Consider the following 7,713-nt stretch of genomic DNA (forward strand, 5'->3'; position numbering starts at 1 on the left):
CCCATGATCACTACACTCACATGTGGACATAGCCTAAAGTTCATCGGTCATCAGAGACTGCCATCAGTACCGCCGTGCACCATCGCCCATCACCTGTCACCCATCAGTGACCATCGCCCGTCACCTGTCACCCCATCAATCACCGTCACCTGTCACCCCATCAGTCATCGTCATCTGTCACCCTAAATCACAAAAATAAAATGTCCCCACACAGTCCTTAGCCCCCCCCAATGTCACCTGTCACCCAACAGTCACCTCATCAGTGCCCAGAAATTGACACCCATAAGGCTACGTTCACATTTGAGCGTAGCGATCGCAGGCAGAATGACTGCACCCCAAACGCTGTGCGATGTTGCTGCGATTTCCACCTGCCGAATCGCGGTAACATCGCGCACAAACATCGCATGACGCCCAAAAAAGGTACAAGAGCTTCTTTGGGGTGTCATGCGTTGTTTGCGTGATGTTACCGCGATTCGGCAGGTGGAAATCGCAGCAACATCGCACAGCGTTTGGGGTGCTATTGCAAATCACGGGCAACGCACAGGCGCCCCGCGATTTGCAATGATTTCTGGATCGCGGGCAGAATCGCAGTGATTCTGCCCATGATCACTACACTCACATGTGGACATAGCCTAAAGTTCATCGGTCATCAGAGACTGCCATCAGTACCGCCGTGCACCATCGCCCATCACCTGTCACCCATCAGTGACCATCGCCCGTCACCTGTCACCCCATCAATCACCGTCACCTGTCACCCCATCAGTCATCGTCATCTGTCACCCTATCAATCATCGTCACTTGTCACCCCATCAGTGAACGTCACTTGTCACCCCATCAATCATCGTCACTTGTCACCCCGTCAGTGATTGTCATCTGTCACCCCATCAATCATCCTCACTTGTCACCTCATCAATCATCGTCACCTGTCACCTCATCAATCATCGTCACCTGTCACCTCATCAATCATCGTCACCTGTCACCCCATCAGTCATCGTCACCTGTATCCCCATCAGTCATTGTCACCTGTCACCCCATCAGTCATCGTCACCTGTCACCCCATCAGTCATCGTCACCTGTCACCCCATCAGTCATCGTCACCTGTTTGCCATATACATGCAATCACTTACTGACCGCCTAACGACTATATGCGTCGGCCATTAAAAGCTAAATACTGGGGTTATGGCAGCAGATAGCTGCCATAACCCCGGTATTTTTTTAAACGGCAGGCGGTCGGCTTTCAGATAAGGGTGGTCCCAGTGGCGGATTCACCGCGAAATTACCCTTACGGTGCAGGGGAAGAGGTGCCCCCTCCCGCCGCATCCCAGACGTTTTCCCAGCTTACCGGACCCGCCGGCAGCGGGGAAAACTATCCGGTCCCGGATCCTCAGAGACAGGAAGTCGAGTGAGGGCAAGATGGCCCTCACTCGACTCTATGGTCTTGGAGGACCGGAGCTACGTCAAAAGACGTTGCCTAGAAACCGGTTTAAAGGGCCGCTTTTTTTTTTTTTTTTTTTTTCCTTTTTCAACAATTTTTTTTTTCTTTTTTAGTGTAGTTGTGAGGTGTGAGGTCTTTTTGACCCCAGATCTCACAATAAAGAGGACCTGTCATGCCTATTTCTATTACAAGGGATGTTTACATTCCTTTTAATAGGAATAAAAATGATCAAAACATTTTTTTTTTAAACTGTGTAAAAATAAAAATATAATAAATAAAATAAATAGGAAAAAAAAAAAAATTAAAGCGCCCTGTCCCCGTTAGCTCGCGCGCAGAAGCAAACGCATACGCAAGTCCCGCCCACATATGTAAACAGTGTTCAAACCATACATGTGAGGTATCTCCGCGATCGTTAGAGTGAGAGCAATAATTTGAGCCCTAGACCTCCTCTGTAACTCTAAGCTAGTAACCTGAAGAAATTTTTAAATTGTTGCCTATGGGGATTTTTAAGTACCAATGTTTGGCGCCATTCTGTGAGCATGCGCAATTTTGAAGCATGACATGTTGGGTATCTAATTACTCGGCGTAACATTATCTTTCACATTATGGGAAAAATTGGGCTAAATTTACTGTTTTCTTATTTTTTAGTTCAAAAAAGTGAATTTTTTTCAAAAAAATCGCATTTGGAAGACTGCTGCACAAATATGGTGTGATAAAAAATATTGCAACAATCTCCATTCTATTCTCTAGGGTCTCTGCTAAAAAAAATATATAATGTTTGGGGGTTCTAAGTAGTTTTCTAGCAAAAAAAAAATGATTTTAGCTTGTAAACACCAAGTGTCAAAAATAGGCCCAGTCTTAAAGTGGATAAATGGACAACTTTGTGAAAAGGGCTACTTGGATGTTAGGCCTCTGTATGTGGCTAGGCTGTGTAAAAGTGTTACACATGTGGTATCGCCATACTCTGGAGGAATAGCAGAATGTATTTTAGGGTGCAATTTTTGCTATGTACATGCTATGTGTTAGAAATATTGCATAAATGGACAGCTTTGTGTAAAAAAAAAATGTGTTTTAATTTTCTTTCCACATTTTCCAAAAACTTGTGGAAAAAAATGACATATTCAAAAGACTCATTATGCCTCAAAAATTATACATTGGGCTGTTTGCTTTCCAAAATGGGGTCATTTTATGGGGGTTTCCATTGTCCTGGTGCTCCAGGGCCTTCAAAAGTGCGATAGGTTGTCAGGAAATTATATGTGTAATTTGTGCTCCTAGAATGCCGGACGGTACTACTTGGATGTTAGGCCTCTGTATGTGGCCAGGCTGTGAAAAAGTCTCACACATGTGGTATCTCCATACTCAGGAGGAGTAGTAGAATGTGTTTTGGGGTGTAGTTGCAAGTATACATATGCTGTGTGAGAGAAATAACCTGTTAATACGTCAATTTGTAAAAAAAAATCTTCATTTTGCAAAGAGTTGTGGGAAGAAATGACAACTTCAAAAAACTCACCATGCCCCTTTTTAAATACCTTGGAATGTCTACTTTCCAAAAAGTCATTTGGGGGGTATTTGTACTTTTCTGACTTTTTAGTGTCTCAAGAAATGAGATAGGCCTTCAGTACATCAGGTGTGATCTAGTGTGATCAATTTTCAATGATTCGCACCATAGCTTGTGGACTCTATAACTTTCACAAAGACCAAATAATATACACTTATTTGGGTTATTTTTACCAAAGATAAGTAGCAGTATAAATTTTGGCCAAAATTTGTGAAGAAAAATTACTAATTTGCTAAATTTTATGACAGAAACAAAGAAAAATGCGTTTTTTCACAATATTTTCAGTCTTTTTTTATTTATAGCACAAAAAATAAAAAACCCAGTAGTGATTAAATACCATCAAAAGAAAGCTCTATTTGTGTGAAAAAAAGGACACAATTTTTTTATATGTACAGTGTTGCACGACTGAGTAATTGTCATTCAAAGTGTGAGAGCGCTGAAAGCTGAAAATCAGTCTGGGCAGGAAGGGGGTGAAAGTGCACTGTAGGCAAGTGGTTAAATTAAGGTGTGCAATATAAACCGTCCATGCCATTTTTGAATTGCTCAGATTTATCATTGTCTTGGGCAAGCATACAGTCCTTTGGTTTGAGTTCGCTCAAGGTCTTAAACATGCTTTGTAAATATGTTGACCACTTATACATATTGATAGATCTTTTCTAATACTATGTTTGATTTGCATACCCCTGGAATAGTATTTTCTTTATTCCAGCATATCCTTTAGGCCTTTAGGGAGCGGCTGTGCACAGGGGCATGGTCCTGCTGGAACAGAAAAGGCCCTTCCCCAAAATTGCCACAAGGTTGATAGTGCATAGTTGTCCAAATCGTCTTTGTATGAAAATATTTGCCCTGCAAACAACCAAACTTAGAGGTTTATCCACAGCCACATCCAGAGGAACCTTTTTTCTGTTTTGGTATCTACAGCTCTTCAGTGCACAATACATTTATTCAGGTAAATACGGTAAGGTTTTAGGTTTGTGACCTATTTTTTTGTGAATTTGTTTTATGTACATGTACCCAAATAGGTGTACATGGAAGAGATTTTTTTTTTACAAAGGGCATTTTTTCCTACATACAGTCAGGCCCATAAATATTGGGACATCGACACAATTCTAATCTTTTTGGCTCTATACACCACCACAATGGATTTGAAATGAAACAAACAAGATGTGCTTTAACTACAGACTTTCAGCTTTAATTTCAGGGTATTTACATCCAAATCAGGTGAACGGTGTAGGAATTACAACAGTTTGTATATGTGCCTCCCACTTTTTAAGGGACCAAAAGTAATGGGACAGATTAACAATCATAAATCAAACTTTCACTTTTTAATACTTGGTTGCAAATCCTTTGCAGTCAATTACAGCCTGAAGTCTGGAATGCATAGACATCACCAGACGCTGGGTTTCATCCCTGGTGATGCTCTGCCAGGCCTCTACTGCAACTGTCTTCAGTTCCTGCTTGTTCTTGGGGCATTCACTCTGGTGAAGTCTTCTCTTGATTGTTTATTTTGACACACATACACCTACCTCCTGGAGAGTGTTCTTGATCTGGCCAACTGTTGTGAACGGTGTTTTCTTCACCATGGAAAGAATTCTTCGGTCATCCACCACAGTTGTTTTCCACGCTCACTGGTGCGCTCTTTCTTTTTAAGGATGTTCCAAACAGTTGATTTGGCCACACCTAATGTTTTTGCCATCTCTCTGATGGGTTTGTTTTGTTGTTTTTTTTTCAGCCTAATGATGGCTTGCTTCACTGATAGTGACAGCTCTTTGGATCTCATATTGAGAGTTGACAGCAACAGATTCAAAATGCAAATAGCACACTTGAAATGAACTCTGGACCTTTTATCTGCTCCTTGTAAATGGGATAATGAGGGAATAACACACACCTGGCCATGGAACAGCTGAGCAGCCAATTGTCCTATTACTTTTGGTCCCTTAAAAAGTGAGAGGCACATAAACAAACTGTTGAAATTCCTACACTGTTCACCTGATTTGGATGTAAATACCCTCAAATTAAAGCTGAAAGTCTGCAGTTATAAAGCACATCTTGTTTGTTTCACGTCAAATCCATTGTGGTGGTGTATAGAGCCAAAAAGACTAGAATTGTGTAGATGTCCCAATATTTATGAACCTGACTGTAGGTTTTTGTTGGGGTGCCTAGTCTTTAAAGATCACTCCACCATGATGACCATTGGCACTAATGCCACAAAAGTGAAGTTGTCCTTTAACCTACTGTGCCACAGCATGACCACCACAGTCTTTCAGTTTGTATGCCATGCAAATCAAGTTTAAAACATCAAGTCAATGTGCTGTGTTTTTTTGTAGATGTAATATTTATTTTTATGAGTGTACTGGTAGAAGCTTTCACTTACCTACCTGAAGCATCTTCATTGTCTTTTCATTTTATATTTTTGTACCATCATAAAAGTTGACCATGGAGATTGATGCATTTATGACCTTGTAAAAATGTCTGGCTATCGCTAAATAATATTAACATTCATTCCATGAATACCCCCATGAGGCAGATATAAATTGTAACAGGACAGATAGCGTTATCTTTTTATCTGAAAAACGAATTGATTATGTTTGTACAGCCTTGCATAAACAGTTTGTCTTCCAGGACATGAAAGACATTATAAAAACTTTGACAGTAAAGCATTGTATCCTCTCAGTTATAATTTTTTTTTTTTAAAGAATGGTTACAATTGGATTCTTGCAAGTAGTTTTTATATTTGTCCCTCCTGTTATTACCCTCTGCTATTAGCATAAGCGTCTGTATGATACAGGTGCCCTTTAGCTGAACCTACATGGTTAAATCACAATTATTGTCTTCTTAGCAGACGAATGAGCGAATGAGCGTTTACTGTAACTGTGCGGAACAACACATAGCCTGCTATAAATGGCAGTGTGCCAGTGACAATGACTCATGCTGCACTTAGCGAAATTAGAAATTTTAGCAACCTGTCAGATTTCTCCAGACACATCCACAAATAACTGTATTCCTTTCCCACAGTTAAGCAAAAACTTGCAAAACAATGGTTTTCTCATAAGACAGAGATCTAAAAACATACAGTATCTCACAAAAGTGAGTACACCCCTCACATTTTTGTAAATATTTTATTATATCTTTTCATGTGACAACACTGAAGAAATTAAACTTTGCAACAATGTAAAGTAGTGAGTGTACAGCTTGTATAACAGTGTAAATCTACTGTCCCCTCAAAATAACTCAACACACAGCTATTAATGTCTAAACCACTGGCAACAAAAGTGAGTACACCCCTAAGTGAAAATGTCCAAATTGGACCCCTCTAGCCATTTTCCCTCCCCAGTGTCATGTGACTCGTTGGTGTTACAAGGTCTCAGGTGTGAATGGGGAGAGGGTGTGTTAAATTTGGTGTTATCGCTCTCACTCTCTCATACTGGTCACTGAAAGTTCAACATGGCACCTCATGGCAAATAACTCTCTGAGGATCTGAAAAAAAAGAATTATTTCTCATCATAAACATGGCCTAGGCTATAAGAATATTGCCAAGACTCTGAAACTGAGCTGCAGCATGGTGGCCAAGACCATAAAGCGGTTTAACAGGACAGGTTTCACTCAGAACAGGCATCGCCATGGTCAACCAAAGGAGTTGAGTGGACGTGCTCAGCATCATATCCAGAGGTTGTCTTTGGGAAATAGACGTATGCGTGCTGCCAGCATTGCCACAGAGGTTTAAGGGGTGGAGGGTCAGTCTGTCAGTGCTCAGACCATACATCGCACACTGCATCAAATTGGTTTGCATAGCTGTTGCCCGAGAAGGAAGCCTCTTCTAAAGAGGATGCACAAGAAAGCCTGCAAACAGTTTGCTGAAAACAAGCAGACTAAGGACATGGATTACTGGAACCATGTCCTGTGGTCTGATGAGACCAAGATAAACTTATTTGGTTCAGATGGTGTCAAGCATGTGTGGTGGCAACCAAGTGAGGAGTACAAAGACAAGTGTGTCTTGCCTAAAGTCAAGCATGGAGGTGGGAGTGTCATGGTCCTGGGCTGTATGAGTGCTGCCGGCACTGGGGAGCTATAGTTCATTGAGGGAACCATGAATGCCAAAATGTACTGTGACATACTGAAGCAGAGCATTATCCCTTCGGAGACTGGGCCGCAGGGCAGTATTCCAACATGATAACGGCCCCAAACACACCTCCAAGGCGACCACTGCCTTGCTAAAGAAGCTGAGGGTAAAGATGATGGACTGGTCAAGCATGTCTCCAGGCCTAAACCCTATTGAGCATCTGTGGGGCATCCTCAAGGTGGAGGAGCGCAAGGTCTCTAACATCCACCAGCTCAGTGATGTTGTCATGGAAGAGTGGAAGAGGACTCCAGTGGCAACCTGTGAATCTTTGGCGATCTCCATGCCCAAGAGGTTTAAGGCAGTGCTGGAAAATAACGGTGGCCACACAAAATATTGAAACTTTGGGCCTAATTTTGCCTTGTATATTCACTTTTGTTGCCAGCGGTTTAGACATTAATGGCTGTGTGTTGAGTTATTTTGAAGGGACAGCAAATTTACACTGTTATACAAGCTGTACACTCACTACTTTATTTTGTAGCAAAGTGTAATTTCTTCAGTGTTGTCACATGAAAAGATATAATAAAATATTTACAAAAATGTGAGGGATGTACTCAATTTTGTGAGATACCAAAACTCGAATCTATAGGTTGAATGTAACCA

Source organism: Pelophylax lessonae (genome assembly GCF_965119305.1).
Source record: "Pelophylax lessonae genome assembly, chromosome: 1".
NCBI lineage: Eukaryota > Metazoa > Chordata > Amphibia > Anura > Ranidae > Pelophylax > Pelophylax lessonae.